This window comes from Mustela nigripes, chromosome 9 (genome assembly GCF_022355385.1).
Source record: "Mustela nigripes isolate SB6536 chromosome 9, MUSNIG.SB6536, whole genome shotgun sequence".
Taxonomy (NCBI): domain Eukaryota; kingdom Metazoa; phylum Chordata; class Mammalia; order Carnivora; family Mustelidae; genus Mustela; species Mustela nigripes.
In genome coordinates, this window is record NC_081565.1 from 90,086,479 (window position 1) to 90,104,634 (window position 18,156).

At 52.4% G+C, this 18,156-nt stretch overlaps 1 protein-coding gene across 8 annotated transcripts in view; it reads right to left on the bottom strand.

Moving 5' to 3' along the window:
* Positions 1–11,235, bottom strand: part of DIRAS2 (DIRAS family GTPase 2) — a 28,641-nt gene extending 17,406 nt beyond the window's left edge. Inside the window, exons 1-2 of one of the 8 annotated variants that reach the window (XM_059412104.1) lie at positions 10,893–11,234; positions 1,897–2,041 (exon numbers count right to left, since the gene is read on the bottom strand). The gene's annotated coding sequence lies outside the window, so the exon portion shown is untranslated. Of the gene's footprint in view, positions 1–1,896; positions 2,042–4,296; positions 5,339–7,248; positions 7,351–10,559; positions 10,721–10,861 lie in introns of those variants that run through there. The other 7 variants (XM_059412102.1, XM_059412106.1, XM_059412105.1 and 4 more) reach the window with 7 other exon arrangements.
* Positions 11,236–18,156: the final 6,921 nt, after the last annotated feature.

Here is an 18,156-nt window from a genome sequence, read left to right on the forward strand (position 1 = left end):
TGTCTGTTGGCTCTCCGCATGTCTTCTTTGGTAAAATGTCTATTCAGGTCTTTTGTCCATTTTTAATCAGATTATTTGAGGGGTTTTTTGGTGTGTGTGTTGACTTATATAAGTTCTCTACATATTTTGAATATTAACCCCTTCTTGGATATATCATTTGCAAATACCTTCTCCCACTCGCTAGATTGTCCTTTTGTTTCATCAATGGCTCCCTTGGCTGTAGAAAAGCTTTTTATTTTGGTGCAGTTCCAATAGTTTGATTTTGCTTTTGTTTCCCTTGCCTGAGAAGACATGTCCATAAATACGGTGCTAGGGCCAATGTCCAAGAGATTACCGCTTGTGTTTTCTTTTAGGTGTTTTACAGTTTCAGGTCTCACATTTAGGTCTTTTATCTCTTTGAGTTTATTCTTGTACATGGTGTAAGAAGGCGGTCCAGGTCCATTCTTTTCTATATACCTATCTTCAAATGTGTTTTTAAATATAAAATAAGTATTTTTAATTTATAAGAGATAAGAATGTATATATTATATTACATATGAGGCAAGTATTTTAATATATATATAAACAATATATAATAATATGTAATATATAAAAATAAAACCTTTAAGATAAGGTTCAAATTCTTGGACACACTTTGCAAGGAGATAAGAAGCAACCAGAAAAATGCCGTCTACTGCTGCAGAACGGCTTACTAATTACCTTGCAGCACGGACTATGTAAGTGTTGCCAAATGAAAAGGCAAGTCCTGCGTTTATCTTTCATACAACAAGTGACTGTTCTAAATTCATTGCCGTTTTCTGTATGGCAGATGGCTTTGAGCAGCCGGCCATCTAGCAGGTATTATACAAAACTAAGCAGACTTTCTCCATCTCTGTGATATGAAGATGAAACTATAAGCATGAAAAGGAGACACAGTCCCTCCTTTGGGAACACAACTGCCCTATGAAGAGAGCAGTTTGGAGAGAGATGCGTAAAATCACTCCTAGGAGAGTCATGTAGATGTCACTGAGACGGTGACACGGGCTGTTCCTGCCTTTGTTCCCCCTGACCAGAGCAACTAACATCTTGTCAAAAACAAGACGGGGGCGGCTGGGTGGCTCAGTCTGCCTTCGGCTCGGGTCGTGATCTCAGGGTCCTGGGATCGAGCCCCGCCTCGGGCTCTCTGCTCAGCGGGAAGCCTGCTCCTCCACTTGTCTCTCTCTCACCATTTCTGCCTCTCTCTCTCTCTCAAATAAATAAATAAAATTTTTAAAAAATAAAAAGAAAAAAACACCACTGAGAGAATCCTAGAACATGGAGGTGAGGTGGAAACACCCCCTGCCTGCACCCCAGAGCCCAAGACAGTCCGTGTTAGAGGAACCACCACACACTGACCACATCACCCCTTCCCCCGAGCCTCTGGTTCCTTCAAGGGGAAAAGAGAACCCAGGAGAGACAACCAGCCTGCCCCAGCACTGTAGGCCACTCTGTGGGAGTCCCTCCTCTGATTCACACCTTGAGACCTGCAGCAGAACCTCCGGGGCTTGCCCCTGGGAACCCGTGAACAGAAAATCTGAACAAATCAATGACTAGTAAGGGAATTGACTCTGCTATAGAAAGTCTCCCAATAAAGAGAAGCCCAGACCAGCGGCTTCACTAGTGAACGTAAAGGAGAGTCGACGCCAGTCCTTCTCAAACTCTTCCAGAAAAAGGAAAAAAGGAAGAAAAGGAGGGAATACTCAACACCCGTATCAGAAAAAACACTATTAGACAAGTCAATGACAGGCCAATTCCCTGATGAGTTTAGACGCAAAAATTCTCCGTAAAATACTGGCAAACTGATCTCGGCAGCACGTCGTAAGAATCGTTCACCTTAATCACGTGGGGCTTATCCCTGGGACAAGGGCGGTTCCATACCTGCAGATCAACACGCGACGGATCACATCCACAGAATGGAAGAAGATCGTCAGACGGTCGTCTCAACAGACGCAGGACGAGCATGGGACGAAATCCAACATCCACTCAGGACGAAAGCACTCGACAGATCAGGTGCAGAAGAAACCTATCTCAACATAAGAAGATCATATATGGCAAGTCCACACTAACACCATCAACGGAGAAAGGCTGAAAGCTTTTCCTCTACGGACACCACGCCTCGTGGTGTGGTGACACCACTCCTACTCAGTAGGGTACGAGAGATGGTAGCCAGAGCAGTTGGACAAGAAAAGAAATAAAGGCATTAGAATTGGACAGGAAGAATCAAAATTGTCTCTAATTTGAAGATAATATGATTCTACATAGAGAAAACTCCAATGGCTCTACCAAAACATCGTTAGATCTAATCAATGAATTTCACAGAGTTGCGAGATCTGAAACTTACATAAAAATCAGTAGCATCTCTATGCACTATCAACAAATTTTCTAAAAGGAAATGTTCATTGCAGACTATTTACAATAATCAAGACACAGAGACGATCTTAGTGTCCGTGATGAATGAGGGCATGAAGGGGTCATGTAAATGTACATAATGGAATATGAAGCAAGCATTAAAACAGCAAAGAACTCCTATCATTTGCAACAACACAGATGGACACGGAAGGCGTGATTCTAAGCGGGATAAGTCAGGCAGAGGAAGACGGACGCCACACAATTCCACTTACACGCAAAATCGACAACGTGCAAACAAAAACTCTTTTCAAGGTCATTGAAAACGAGTTTGCACGTGCAGTTACCAGAGGCACAGGGTGGGAAGGGGAAAAGTGGAGGAAGGTAGTCAAAACAGAGACGCCTCCAAGTTCTAAATGCACGGTTCGTACGACTGCCTTGTGCAGCCATGCTGACCGCGCCAGCACGGCCCTGAGGTCCGCGGGGACGCTCGTGAGGATGTAAATCTGGAGTTCCCATCGCAAGGGGAATATTTTTTTCTTTAAAACCTTTTTTTTCTCTTTCTTTTCTTTTTCCTATATTTATATAAGAAAATGAAGAAAATGGGTAGTAGATGAACTTGCTGGGGTGCTCATGTCACAATGTACGTACATCAAATGACGATGCTCTGTGCCCTCAGCCTATACAGTGAATCAGTATGTCCATTATTTTTTATACGACTGGGGAAAACGATGCTTCTACTATTACATGTCTTGGTCAGAAGCAAGGTGAATGTGTCCACATTCGAGAATGCGGTGCGGGTGTCAGAGGGGAACGGAGACCAGAGAAGGGCTCCCTGCAAAGTGGCCATCGCAAAGATTTGCGAGAGGCAATGGTGTGAAGCCTGGGTACCCGGGGAAGAGCTCCCTGGCAGTGAGGGCGTCAGGTGCAAGCGGATACCAGCGTGACCTGTTTTCAGACCACGGAGGATTCCAGACACAGGGAGGGAGATGGGGGAAGGTCGATGCGGCCCGCAAGTAATGGGCAGGGACGGGTGATGGTGCTAAGCCAGCATTTACCATGAGAAGGATGCTGGTCCCTGAGGGATTTTAGGAGAGGAGGGACAGTGGGACTCCTGCTGTGGGGGGCCTCCTTGAGAACTCAGTAGGGCAGGGTGCAGGCAGGAGACAGTCGGGAGGTCCTGGCTTGGACCAGGTGATGGTAGAAGGGGCGGTCAGGGCCATCCCCGCTCAGCTCACCCTCTGGGTCCACGACTATAAATGCCAACCATATGCCAGCCATGGCCAATGGCGTACCCACGGCCAGGCCCCTGCCCTACACTACAGCCTTACAGGCCCTCTCCCTGCTGGACCTCTTTGCTTGGATGCCTTGGGGACATCCCAAAACAACAGGTGCACAACTGATTTACCTATAACTCCTCAACATCTCCCCTCGCAACTTGCTTCGTCTTGGCAGATGGCAACATTCCCTTCCGGCTGTCTGGGCCTAAACCCTCAGAGCCCTCCTGAACCCATCCCGACCTCTGGTACCTCGTGCCCGGGCCATCAGTAGAGCGTCTCTGTGATGTCTCCCGAACATGGCTGGACCTCACCATGGATCGCCCGTGCTCCCTAACATGTCTCATGCCCCTCAGCTGGGTCCCTGCAGCCACTTCCTAAGCAGAGAGCAGGCTTCATCCTCATGCTGCTCTCATCAACTCCCGGAAGGTACGAGACCTTGTCACCTCTGTACTCAAAACCTTCCACTGACCACGCTGTCTCAGAGAACAGCCGCTGAAGGGCTCGCCCCCACACTCAGCCTCACCTCCCCCTGCACCTTCCCAGCTCATCCAGCCACATGTCTCCTTGCTCCCCGGATAACAGCTGGTATGCTCCTGCCCCAGGGCCTTTGCACTGGCAGTTCCCTCTCCATGGACCACTCTTCCCCACTCACCTTCTACAAACCTATGTTCAAATATCCCCTTCTCAGTCTCCCTGACTGTCTCGGCGCATGATCTCAGCCCCGACCACAGGAAGGCAGCCACGTGAGGGGAGGCAGGGCCAGGAGGTACCGTGACGGCCACATGCGCTTCAGACCACACAGCACAACCACTGAAAGGGGCCGGCTGCAGCGGAGAAAGCGGACAAGAAGTTACAGTAAATTGCGCCCAAACGCAGACAGCTTGGACCAGACAGGCGACGGGGAAGACCGAGTACAGGCCGTGTGCCGCGGAACTGATGGTGGTTGGTCAGGAAAGAGGTCAGACGGGGAGTGGAGGGCCGTAAAGCATCAGGGAAACTGGTCGGGTTTCCAAATCGCAGAGCGGAGGGACGGGGCCGGACCCTCTCCTGAGAGCACGCTGGGCAGAGGACGGGTTGCAGCGGAGATGTGAGATCATGAGCTGCGAGCATGTTTGGGCCATCGAGGCTCACGGCACGTGGGCAGGTGGATGACGTGCGCAGCCCCTGCTGTGGCCCCGGGACCGCGGTGTGAAGCTGGGAGCCACGCTGACATCAGGCCTGAAGCCCAGAGCGGACAAGACGGCTTGCAAGACCCACGAGCGAACCACAGAGGACTCCAGCTCGGAACCTGAGTCTGCAAAGCTCACGGGAGCACCGGGGGGTGGGAGCGGCTGCATGGAAGGGCCACGCTGTGGAAGCCACAGGGAGCAGGCGGGGAGGAAGGAACAGCCGAGCTCTCCCGGGTGACATCTGCACGCGCCACGAGGATGGACGCCGGACGTGGGGCCGACGCTCTTGGAGAAGGACGAAGAGCATCAGAGGTCAGAAGCCGACGGGATGAGCAAAGGCAAGGACGTGGACTCGGGGCCTGAACCGCTGATCAGTATTGATTTGTGTCCTCTCCACAGTCACCACGCAGGTCAGCAGAACGTGCCACGGAAGTCTGCGGCGGCCCGCGTGTGTGGAATCCAATGACAGGTGACCCTGGACTGTCCTCAGCACCTCCTGTCCTCCCCAGGCTTCGGTCGGCACCGGGCCCCCCAGGAGCCTTACAGAGATGAAGAGCCCAGAGCCACAAAGGCGTCAAGCAGGGGACATGCTTACAGACACAGAACAGCATGAATTCAGGGACAGAGGCAGGACTGCCTGCGGGGAGAGGAGCTCGGTCAAGGAACAGAAGGAAAGAGTTGGCAAAAGGAGGAGCACGGATTTAACCAGAATCAGAACACGGAGTCCCTACAGGCCTAGCTCAAAGAGCAAGATATAAAGGAAAAAAAAAAAAATCCATCTTTCAAGATTAGTTGGAGTGTGTGTCCCCCAGTCTTGGCTAGAACGAGCCAAGGCCAGAGGCCAGAAGCCTCTCCGGAAGCAAGGTTCAATGTCAGACCGGGGCTCCACGCCGGCCTCCACAGCAGAGGAACAAAGCCGAACCATTCAAAGCAGAGAGAGCAGAACCATTCAACGCTGACCAGACGGCGACCACAACCAGCACAGCCGGGCGTCCGGACCCTCCAGCAGGGGCAGAGAGGCCCAGACAAGCTGCATCTCAGAAACGCCTCCCATCCAGACGCTCATGTGGCCTCAACGTTCAGATGCGGGAGCAGAGCCTCCGGGGGCGCGAAGGACTGGCAGTCAGTGCACAGCGAGGAGGTGGCAGAACCGCACTTCAGCTGAGGCTCAGCAAACCCTGGAAGGCATCCCCGCCGGTCCCAATCAGCAACAACGGAACCAGAGCTCAGGATGCTAGAACCGTGAGGAAGGAGGTTTTCTGTAGGAAAATGCACTACGGCCAAGCTCCTTCCAGAATGGTCTCCTATTACTTTAAAAATGCAACAGCCACGTTAGGCAGCGAATCCCAGATGGCCGCGTATGTTTTCTGACTCAGTCGCCAAGAGCAGAGATCCGCCGGAGACCTGCTGGAACAGGAGGGTCGGTCCCGACATCTCCGCCTGCGTCGTGAGAAACCTGCTGTCGTCGGGGCTGGCTACGCTGGCATCTGGTCAAGGAGGGATAGGCATGAAGCGATAGCCGATGAGTGAGAAAGCCGGAGAGATAAACTGCTGTGTCGTACCCCCAGGGTCAGGAGGCTATTTCACAGACAGCTTTCTGTGAGCCTCAGGGGACAGCTGACGGGCAGGGCGCACGGTGAGAGAGCCCCCTGGTCTGACGTGCGCAGGTGTGCAGACGGCTGGGGCTGGTGGCTGGTAGCACAGCTGGGAAGACAAGTCCAAGTTCATACACAAAGGAGAACGCCATCGAGCTGGACTCTCCCTGGGGTAGAGCTGGGTGAGCTGCTGGCTTTGTTCTAGACACAGAGACCTGGATACGGATGATGCCCCCCCTTGCCCAGTATCCGCGGAAGGTACACCAAGGGCTGCTCGGTCTGAGCGCTCCGCTTCCCCCTCCAAGGGCTGCTCGGTCTGAGGGCTCCGCTTCCCCCCTCCAAGGGCTGCTCGGTCTGAGGGCTCCGCTTCCCCCCTCCAAGGGCTGCTCGGTCTGAGCGCTCCGCTTCAGAGCCGGGCAGTCTCTGCACTCCCTCACTTCAGAAAACAACCACTTTCCGGACGTTAATTAGCTTTAGAACAACACGGCACAAACTCCCTCCTCACAAGATGCTGCTCTCTTTAAACTCCTCCAGGCTCGGAGACAGCCGGCCCCGCGATAGAAACGCCCCCGCCCCCTCCACTGCTCACGGATCCTCCGTCCCCAAGGCCACCCCGGGGCGGGGCGAAGAAACTGACATCTTTTCCTTAAGGTCACTCATTTCTGGTCTTCAAGAAGTCAGTATTCGTGGGCCAGTCGATTATCAGGCATCGCACTTCAGCAAACTTTACTTAATGGTGTTAAAATGGAGAGAAACACGAAAATGCACATGCATACCAGCGAAGGATAATTTGAAAATCTCCGCGAATCACAGGCATTCATGCAGTAAATACATACTTACACGCTACTTCCTGATTTTACAATGGGTTTGCTGCTACCTGCCCAGTAAAGGAATTTAAATATGAAAACTGAAAGATCTCCTGCAGGACATGGGGACGCGGCCGCTGACATCGCCGTCAGGGACTGTCCAGGGACTGGACAGAAGCAGACAGGCCTTGTGCAGAGCGGCAACACCCACCCTGCGCCGGGGCCCTTCGTTCCTGCTACAGCAGATGGCCAGGCTGCAGGTGGGCCGGATCCCCAGGCCTCTCTGCTGGTTAATTCTCAGAGAACCAGGTATTTGACTCAAGGTATCTGACCGAACCCATGATTTGACCCAATTCTCCTGATTTGCTGATAAAGAAGCAAAAATCGGTTTCAAGATCTCACAACTAGCTAGTGGTAGGGAAGGGTAGGATACTGGTCTTATAGCAATGTGAGAGTATCTGTATATTTATTTTTGATAGTGTTTAATTGGTTCAATGTAATGGCTTAATGGCTCCTAACCTTCCAGCTTTTACATTGCTTTGTTGGAAAGTTAACATTCCATAGCCCTGCTGGTCACTACAATAACCACTAGCTGCACGGGCCATGGACCTCTTAAATGTAGCTAATCCAAACTGAGATGCTCCCTAAGTGTAAGACCTATCATGAAAAAAAAAAAAAAAAAAAAAAAAAAAACTTGTAAAATGTCCCATCAGTATTTTGTATCAATTATATCTTTAAAACGTCACTTCTGAGAGACTGGGTTAAAGAAAATATGTTACTAAAATTCACCTCACCTGTTATTTTGACTTTTCTAATGTGATCCTTTCGACATGGTTCACATGCTCTACTTATTTTGGACAGGACTGGTTTATAGCAAAATACTTCACTGCACTAAGGACAGGGGGACAGGGGGACAGGGCTGCAAGGGATCTTTCTTTCCTGAATTTGCAAACGGCGAGAGCAGAGCAAGAGAGGCCAGGAGAACATCTGCTCCAAGCCTCTGAGGAATCCTCACCTGGGGAAGGAAGAGAAACTTGCAAGACTCGGAATAAAACAAAACTAAAGCCCGACGTGACGGCCGTTACACGACTTCCGGTGAACGCTTACCCGAATACGTTTGTGTACGTGTAACGTGTAAAACCGCCTCCGCCCATCGTGGTGGCAGGACAACCCTCACCTTCCCTTTTGATCAAGAGCAGGTATCTTCCCAGCTAAATCATAACCAAAACCGGTGTCCTAGAAATCAGTTGTGCTCCTTGTGAGTAGCCACACCGGACGGAGCGACCGGCGGGCGGACAGCTAACGCACCTGACAGGTGAGAACGGGACCCAGGGGTTATCGGAATTGAAACGAGCAGGTCGGCACTGCGCCCTTTCTGACTTAGAACCGTGTGCTGGCAATCCCCTCCGCCAGAAAACCAAATGCTCCTTTATAACAAAGAAATTTTTTCAGTGCAAAAATTCACTGCATTTACCTTGGGGACGGGGCTGGCGAGCAATGATGACCCTGTCCAAGTCAGAAGGTCAATCACATATCAACGATGGCAACAAAATTAGAAGAACAAACACGTGTTTACTGTCACAGACACGCTCTCTTTTTGACCAAAAATGCTGGCTATTTCTCAAAGGCTCTAATTTTTCAGGAAGATGTGCAGGTCGGCGAGCGCAGACAGCATCCCCTGCTTGCTGAGGACGCCGGACTGCCAGCCGCAAGCACGAAGGCACGCCCACAACTCGGAATTCAATTTGGCTGTTTTCTGAGCCTCTCCTTAGAGAGGAACAACTATTAAAGCTGGAACAAGAAACGATTCTAGAGGTTTCTGCAATAACCGTGCACATTTAATTGCCGTCTGCAGGGGTAGCTCAGGAGGAAGCAGGGCTTCTAGGTGCCCTGAGAGAATCGCCTGTCCCTGATGCCTGCCTTCCCTGTGCTCACTACCTGGAAGCTCGCCCCGCTGACCAAACCAGCCGCCATGTGTTAAAGGGGATGAGAAGGTTTCCCTGCCTTGTTCTTCCTGTTTCTGTGGGATGAGCCACGGGGCTTCAGTGTCTCTGCCCATAGGAACGCTGGGCTCCTGGACTTCCAGAGACAGAACGGTTGACAGTTCGCAATTTCAGGCAATGACCCCCCCCCTCCAAAAAATAGCATTACCCCCCCCCCCCACAAAATTGTTAAATTTATCCTAATTTTACCCTCCCCTTTTCTCTCCCTCCCACTCCACCCCTTCAAATCCAAATGCCACTGGGAAAGAAGTGCATTTGGACTGATGGAGAATATGAAATGCTCTGGCTTTCTACTGTTACCTAGAAAATCTTCCTTAAAAAGAATATTTTATAGGTTTTTAGTTCAAAGCAGGGAAGGTCTCCTATGCTATGACGATCTCCTCACTTGGAAGGGGGTCGTTCCAAAGTTAAGGGCAGAGATGGAGGATAGATCCCCCAGGGAGACGAGCTGTGTCACTGCACAGTCGGAAGGACTGAATCCCACCACGACGCTGTACTTCTGTGGCCAATGGAGGGAACTGGGGGGTGCACCGAGCCTCCAGTTTAAAAGTCTCCCAAACCCCCAAGCACGGGAACTGGTTTTAAAGGAGAAAACCAGCAATTTTCTGGCCGGACGGGGGATGGATGGAAGACTCAGGGCGGGAAGCCAGGGCGAGAAGCCAGCCCCGCTTTGCAGGGAGCCCGGGAGCTGGAGCTCAGGAGTCATTGTCATCTCCGGGAAAGCCACGTTCTTACAACTACAGAAGGGGTTCGGTGGGCACTTCCCCTGCGCCTGCCCTCACCCCCTCACCTGCACACGGGGCGGGGGCACCCGTGAAGAGCTCATGAGAAAGGAGCCCATGAGAGCTCCTTTTTTAAAAAAGAGAATTAAAATACATCGCCAGGTCTCAGCCAAGCTTAGTCAAGGGCTGCGGTGCGGTGGGAAAACATGCTGAGCCAACAGCAGCCCCAACGTGCTCTGCATTCTCTCCCCTCGGACCCCATCTCTGAGGGCTCTGCAAACCCATTCAATCAAGTTCCACAACAGAGCACCTGCACCGCAGGCTTTTCGAAAGCACTAACTCCTGTTTGGGAAGGAATCCCAAGGAACGTGTACGAGGCGGGTTTTCTTCTCGCAAGAGCACGTTATGGACGAGGGGCCGGGACGCACGCCCTCGCGCACAAGGATACAGAAATGCAGCTCGTCCCCCGCGGGCCAACTCCGCCAGCCCGACTGCTGGCTCGCCCTGCCCTCCCGATGGCGGCGATCCCTCTCCCGGGGGCTCGCCCCCCAGGATGCCCGGGCCTCGGCGCCCCATTGCGGACGCGGCGAGGCCCCAGCGACGCAGGGGGGGATCCTTACCTGAGGAGCCGCACAACTCTGCCCGGAGCCTCTCCCGAGCTCGCCTCGCATAGGACAGGGCAGCGCAGGCTGTGCGCGCCGGGCTCCTCCCGAGGCAGGCGGGGCGCGCGCTCCCTGGCGCCGCCGCCGTGACGCTGCTGTCAGCTGCTCGCCCGCCCTGCGCCCCGCGCCCCGCCACCTGCGCCCCGCGCCCCCGCGCCCCCGCGCCCCCGCGCCCCCGGGCCCCCCTCCCCGCGCCCCCGCGCACCTGCGCCCCACGCGCTGCCCGCACCTGCGCCCCGCGCCCCCGCGCCCCCGCGCACCTGCGCCCCGCACACCACGCACGCCCCGCACCTGCGCCGCCCAGGCCGGCCGTCCTCCGGCCTCCCTCCTCGCGCTCGCGCTCGGATCGCCGACTTGCGAGCCCGGCCAGCTGCTGCAGCCGCCGCTGCTTTTGCTCAAATGGCGCCTGCTCGCCTCCCAGGAGCTTTTAGGTGCCGCCTACTGCATGCTCCTGGAATAGATGGCCAGGACTGGGATTTTCTGGGAATTCAAGGAATTAAAATCATCCCATTGAAAGTGCGCCGGGTTCTTTTGTTTTAGAGCCTTCGCATCCGCAGCTGTACGCGCTACGAACCACCTAAGCTTCTCCTGCGACGTCCAGATACTGAATTAGAAACCTGCTCAGTGAGAGGGCAGGTGAACTCGGCCGTGCCCAGAGCCTCCCGCACGGCGCAGGATAGTACCTTCTCGTTCACTAGGCTCCTGTGACAAAAGCACCATGGGCAGTCTGGGGCTCGAGCTGCCTTTCCACTGAGTAGTTCCACATTAGCGTTTGGAGGAAATAACCAGGTTTATTTTCTGGCATGGATAAGCCGTGTTCTCTAAGAAGCATTGATCGGAAACAGGTGAATCAGCAGGATATAAGATTTATGGCCAACAGTTCCGTGCCAACATGTTTCCAACGCTTGCCTGTAACACTGATGGAGTATGGATGGTAAACTACGGCTCTGAGGAATAGTCCTTTGCCCTATTATAACTCATTCTGTTTTTTTTTTTTTTTAATACCAATTTTCCCAAGAGACTCAGGCAGTGTTCGGTTGTTCTTAAAATTTGATTTAGCTCATAGAATCCCATTTACCTGTTTAAACCTGTCTTGAATGTCTGTATAATTTCAAATTGCTCTATCCTTTGATGTTCATTTCCAAAGTATGTTCCTGCATTATTCACAGGAAATACATGATTTTAAAATCTTACTTAGCATGATAATTATAATCAAGAAAATTTATTTTTTCCACTGATTCACCCTCATCTTGACCTAGAAGCTAAGGCCATTGGAATGTGGGGGCCAAGGTCATTGAGGGTTGCTATGGGCAAACCTACGCCCTTTGTAATGCTGCAGGGAAGTGGGGTGGCCGTTTCAGCAGGCGTCTCACCTTCAGCACAAAGCTATCCCAGGGGACAGCGCAGGGATGCTGATGATTTTTGGAATCTGAAAGGACCTCACAGGCTAACAAACTGAGATGTTGTTTTCCACGACAGCCTGAAACGTAGGTTACCAGGTTAAATGGTAAAATAAAGTTGAGGACTAAGTCGGGAATGACAAAGGAATTCAACAGCGTGGACGTGGTGAAGGCAGAGAGCCCGTCCGAGCCCAGGGCCGGACGGAGCGAGCATCTGGAGCTGGGGAACGGAGCCGGGGGTCCTGCACATTGCACACTGCAGAAGAATCTGCACTTTGCCACCTACAATCATTATTTGTTCTGAGAAGGTGCCACACGGGCCCCAGGACCCCATTTGAACAGGAGCGGCCGCTTCAAATGATGTCTTCGCTCTGCTTGTCATTCCACAAGCCCTGACTTTTCACTGGCTGGAAGGAGCAGATTGCTTCTAAAATCCGACTTTCGTAAGATCCTCCATGAGATCTCTAAGCCTGCTGGACGTGGGCAGCGTCAGGCCAGTGTGTCTCAAACTCTCCGCATGTTCAGCGCGGCCAGCGGAGCCTCAGCCCCGGTTTTCCGAGTCAGTGGCCTGGGGTTCCACAGCCTGCAATTCTAACAGGTTCCCTGGTCGTGCTGAGACTGTTTCAAGCAGGGACCCCTGAGCTCAGCCATCTAAATGCAGAGACTGACGACAGTTGGTGATGCGTTCGGGTCAGAGAAACACACATACGTCTATTTTCTAAAGCAAACTGAAACCAGGTCAGTCGGTCCAGCATCCCTCAGTTAGCAGAAGCCTTGTCCTTCTCCCAAAATCACACGTGAGCCCCCAGGACCTTTTGGGAGGCTGTGAAAGGAGCTTCTTCAGCTATGGTCCCACTTTGCACTACTGCACCTAGGACTTGGCTAACCCTCTCTCTGGGTGGACACACTCTCCCCTTGCCCCCGAGACAGTGCAGGACTCGAGGGGCAGAAGACTCTTTCTGCAAAGAACCTTCCTGCAGCAGGTGCTAGCCATGCCAGGTTCCCAGCAAGGTGGGTGCTGGGCACCTGCAGAACCCCAACCTCACTCTCGCCCTCTGCTGGTCACCTTTGTGTATTACACAAACTGCCCCAGGGGCCACACCCCCTCGCTCCTCCCCCAGGCCTGCGTGGCTCCATTTAGGACCTGATGTCACAGGTCCACAGAGGCAGAGCCAGAGCCTAACGCTGGGGCAGGAGCTGGGCGCTAAGGCAGGAGACGCTCTGGTTGGCTGCTGGGCAAGCACACATAATGAAAAGACACACGGTGGGACTCTGCTCCTTCCGTGTGTCACTGGCTCACTTTCCTCCTGCTTTCTCTGAGACACGGGTCTGGGCCCCAGGCCGCAGCAGTGGGGGCAGCCGCTGGGAAGGTCACGGGCATCTCAGCCCCGCCCAGACTCAGAAACTGGAGGTGGGGGGTGGCAGCGCGTGCTTACCAGACAAGCCGGGGTCCTGGTGCCACGTGTAGGGTGTGGAACCTACGGCACTAACGTTCGCTCTTCAATCATATTTTTAACAAATGCCATGTCAACCCGTCTCCTTAGGAATGTAGAAAGGGCACCGCCTGGATGGAACGTGCTAGCTCAGCGCCCTCCGCCCCGATGTTTCTGATCCTGCAGGGGGGTCTCCCAGGGTCGCAGCCCTCACGGCCCCGTCCACGCAGCTGTCCTTTCTAAGGACGTAGCACGTAAGGGGGGGTGCAGGACACCGCCGGGGGGACAGCATGTCTCCCAGCGGCCATGCTAGTGGTCAGGACATCCACCTGCTGACCTGGCCTTCTCCAATCCAGACTTCCTCCCATGAAGCCTGATCCCTGGGCGGGCCAGACCTTACCTACTAAGTCCTTAGCCCTAAAGTGTAAAAAGCCTTGTACATCTACTCGTAGAAAAGAAAGCCCAGGCCCCAGAAAATAAAATCTTCCCACAATAGGCAAGAAGAAAATGAAGTTTTCTTTTGATTTTTGTCAGTGAGTTCATTGGCCCTGACACTGGGTTGGCCCTTCAGAGAGATGTCCCACATCCAGAACTGCCGTGGGGTTAGTCGTCACAGGCTGTCCTCCTCCGGGCCCTTCCTGAGTCCATTCCCAGGAAGGGAGTCAGCTGAGAGCCTTCGGGAGCAAGACGCCGAACACAGGAGCACCAGGCTTCAGTCCTGGACGGTGGCTATTGTTGTGCACTGCAACAGTCCCTCAGCATCCAGGATGATGTCCAGAGATGGGCGTCCCCTTTCTGTGAGTGAAGAATCTTGAAGGCAGGTCTTTTTTACAGAGGGTGAGGCTCCTTCATTATTCCCTTGGTTTTCACCTTGGTTCTCTCTATTTCATCATCCCTTTAGGCTCTCTGCAGCTGCCCTGGGTGCGTCTAAGTCTAAGGAGGTTTCACCTCTGTGCTTCCTCCCACCCCCAGTGCTGTTATGACAAGGCCCAGGCATCATGCTTCCTATCTGCTCTTAATCTTTTCAGCCTCCCGAGCTACACAGATGCCAAAGCTGACATCTGTTCCCCGTAATCTCGAGAGTTTCTCATCGCTGCCTTATCTAAGGTTGACCTGGTTCTCTGAGTCTCCTGAAATATTAGTGAGCACATACAGATGAGGGCAGCCATGAAATGCGGCTCTGTGCTCTTAACCTGCTCTGCCTGTCCCTGATGCGGCCCACCAACACCCCTGCTCTACCTCCCCCGCAAACCCTCCACCGCCTCTTTTGGGACACCTGAGTCTTACCCACCAACTTCCCTGCATTCCAAACTTCTTTGTAGAAGCCGGCCAGCCTTTGCCTCCTGAAGCCCTGACTGTGGGCCCGTCCCCGCATCTCCTGCAGCCTCTCGAGCGAGACAGTCTCTCCTCCCGTGCTCCGCTAAGTCCGTAGCCTCAGAGCTGTGTCTCCCAAGCCGCAGCTTTGCACCTGCAGGATCCCACCTCCTTCTGGGTGGTACCAGCCTTTTCCCTTCGTCTTGCTGTCCTTTGGGTCACCTGTCATCCTTTGGGTCTAGTGGGCTTCCTCTCCATGTGGATCCAGGGCCTTCCGGTCACCCTGGTCTCTGCTCTCGTGTCCCTGGTCTCCTTGTCTCCAGTGGCTTTCTTCTCTCCCACATCCGGTCCAAGGGCATGGTGGTGAATTGCTGGACAACAGGAAAGTGGCTTCCAGCGCGCCCCCTCTGCCACGGTCAGCCCTACCTCCTCCCCAGGAGGCTGCGTCCGGCCCTGAGCTCAGGATCACCTTCCTTGTCCGTGTCTGCCTTTCCCATGTGCTCGCGGTTCCCTTTTCTACCCTCGGAACATGTAGAGGAACAGGTTTCCGGTCCCCCTCACCATTGTCCTCTCTGAAGAACCGAAAAGACTGAAGACGGCCCTGATGACCCTGGGCCACTCCTCTCATCGCTGGTCACAATTTCCAGTTTGTTCTGCCAGCAGCCAGGCGGAGTGAAGCAGGCAGACCCTGGACTGGCATCCCAGAGCTTTGAGACTCTAGCCCAGGAATGGTGTTGGCTCACAAGGCCCTCCAGCTTCCTCTCCTACCCGTCTCCTCTGCTCTCGGGGTCAGCTTGATTGGTCTCCTCCCTGTTCCCCAAATGCTTCGAGGCCTTCGTCCCATGAAGGCTGCTGCATGGGCGCTCATCGGCTCTGTGAGCTCATCAGGCTCAGGCCATTCCACTCACAGCCACTGCGAAATGTGTTCCCAAAGGAGGCCTTCCTGGCCACCCGATTTAAACTTGCAGCCCCTCCTAAGTGTTGAATTGTGCCCTCCCCCCAAAATACAAGTGACATACTAGCTACTAATAACCCAAAATGTGACCTTACTTGGAAATGGGTTCATTGCAGAAATAGTTAAGATGAGCTCGTCCTGGAGGAGGGCAGGCGTTTACTTCCATTTGACTCGTGTTCTTCTAAGGAGAGGAGGGTGCACAGGGAGAGGACAGCTGTGGGGCAGCGAAGCCAGAGACAGGAGTGACACATCGGCACGTCAAAGGATGCCAAGAATTTCTAGTAAATGCCAGAAGCAAGACAATTCCGCGGGGTTTCAAAGGGAGCCTGGTCCTGACAACGGCATGAAGCCCCCAGACCTTTGCACTCCAGTTTCCAGAATTCTAGCCTCCGGAGCTGGGAGGCAACAGATTTCTTTTTCTTGGTCCCTCGGTCTAGAGCACTTGGTTAGGGTAAACTCTGACACCTCCCATCGCCGAGCCCCCAGATGCTGCTTCCTCCGCAGGCTAGAGCAGAACGAGTCTCTGTTTTGTGTTTATTAGCTCTCTGTGCTTGTTCCTCTCCCCTTGCCCCGAGCTCGTAAGCGAGACGAAGGAGGGAAGCAGCTCGCCTCATTCATCGCCGTCCCAGTACCTGAGTGGGCAAGTGCCGAAAGGCCCCCCCGCCGCACCCGTGTTCTCAACCGGTGAGGACGATCATGAGTCCAAAGACTCAAGCAAGACGGCAAACCGGGAAGCGCCAGCCCTTGTTCCGCTCAGAAACACCAAGTGAGCGACAGCAGTCTGAGAGAAATCTCTCCGTGAGAACTCTGGAAACCAGTCAAGGATCCTGGCAACCCGGTGAACGGCCGATCAAGAAAATGCCACACTAAAAACACCAGGAATTGTTGTTCCGATCACCCTGACCCCAGCTCCTCTGAGCAGGCTGCGGTCCAGAGGAAGCCACCCAATTCCTAGTACCTCCCCTGGGACAGAAGGATGAGTGTTGTTTGGTGGTTGTGTTCCCAACTGTTGGCAGGCTGCCTGAAGGACAAGGCTTCTGTCTGGCCTGACTCATACAGGAATTATGGTGGAAGCGTTCAGAGCACCCCAAAACAGGCCACTTTGGCATAGGGATTATTTTGAACTGAAGGCCATCAAGAACTAGAAAACTCAAGAAAACATCTTTACCTGCCCCTTACCTGCCTGAAGTAAGGTCTAAACTTCCCCTTTTTGCAAAGAAAATCTATAAAGGAAATTCCCATTAGAAAAAGTGCCTGTACCAGGTGGAGAGCTATTCTCAGAGAATTCTTTTCCCTGAGAGAGTCTTGTCTGCATAAAAGTGCAGCATTCATCACTTACATTTTCTTCCCTCACATTCCCATAACTTGCCTCTCCTCACTGCCACCTCGACACTCCGAACCCTTGCCTTCCCTAATCTTAGATAGAGAAGTCTCAGCCATCTGGCTTCCATGTCAAATTTCATATTTTCGTGAAACTCCTATGCACACATGCATAATGAAAACTTTTTTTTTTTTTTTCCTTCCATGAATCTGGCTTCTTTTCATGTAATACTCAGACCAGCTGCAGAGCGTAGAAGGGTAGGAGGAAAATTTCATCCCCTGCAGCAGCGGAGTTCATACGTCAGGTCTGAGGATGCTGAAATTCATGGCAGGTGTCACAGCACCTGGAAACTGCAGGGACACGACAGATACAGAGTGCCTGGGAGCTGAGATCAGAGGCAGAGGAACATGGTAGAACATCTATGGCCTTGGGAAAAAGCTGGGATAAATCTCTCAGGGAAATTGGGGCATTTAAAAGCAGTCAGGCATAGGGTGGACTCGGAAAAAAAGCACATGCACGGTCCCAGGAAAGACACATGCCCAGGAAAGGCCCGAGAAGGTGTTAAGCCTACACCAGGCTAATTAGTAAAGGCCTTAGGCTGCACGTAGCCAGTTTGCAAAGAGTGGGAACGAGAGCTATTTTTTTTCAAATGCTCATTTTCAACAAAACTTCACAAAGCATAAAAGATGGCCCATTTAGAGAACTGAAGCAAATCTCCAGACATAGACTCTAAAGAAATAAGGCTTCAGATTTAGTGGACAAAGACTTTTAAATTATTGCCTTGTAATACTCGCAGAACTAAAGCACAAGATGGACAAAGAATTGAAGAATTAAAGGAAATCACAAAAACTACATATGAACGAAATGAGAATATCACCAAAGAGATCAAAATTATAAAAAGAACCAAACAAACTCTGGACCTGAAAAATTGACAAAATTGAAAGCTCATGTCAGAGCTTCATGGCAGAGCTTCAACTACAGACTCAAATAGACAAGAGAAAGAATTAGCAAACCTGAAGAGGTGTCATTGCAAGTTAACACGACCGAGGAGTAAAAATAAAAAATGGAGCAAGGGCAGAAAGAGGCAGAGAGATTATTCGAAGAAATAATGACGATTTCCCAAATTTGGGAA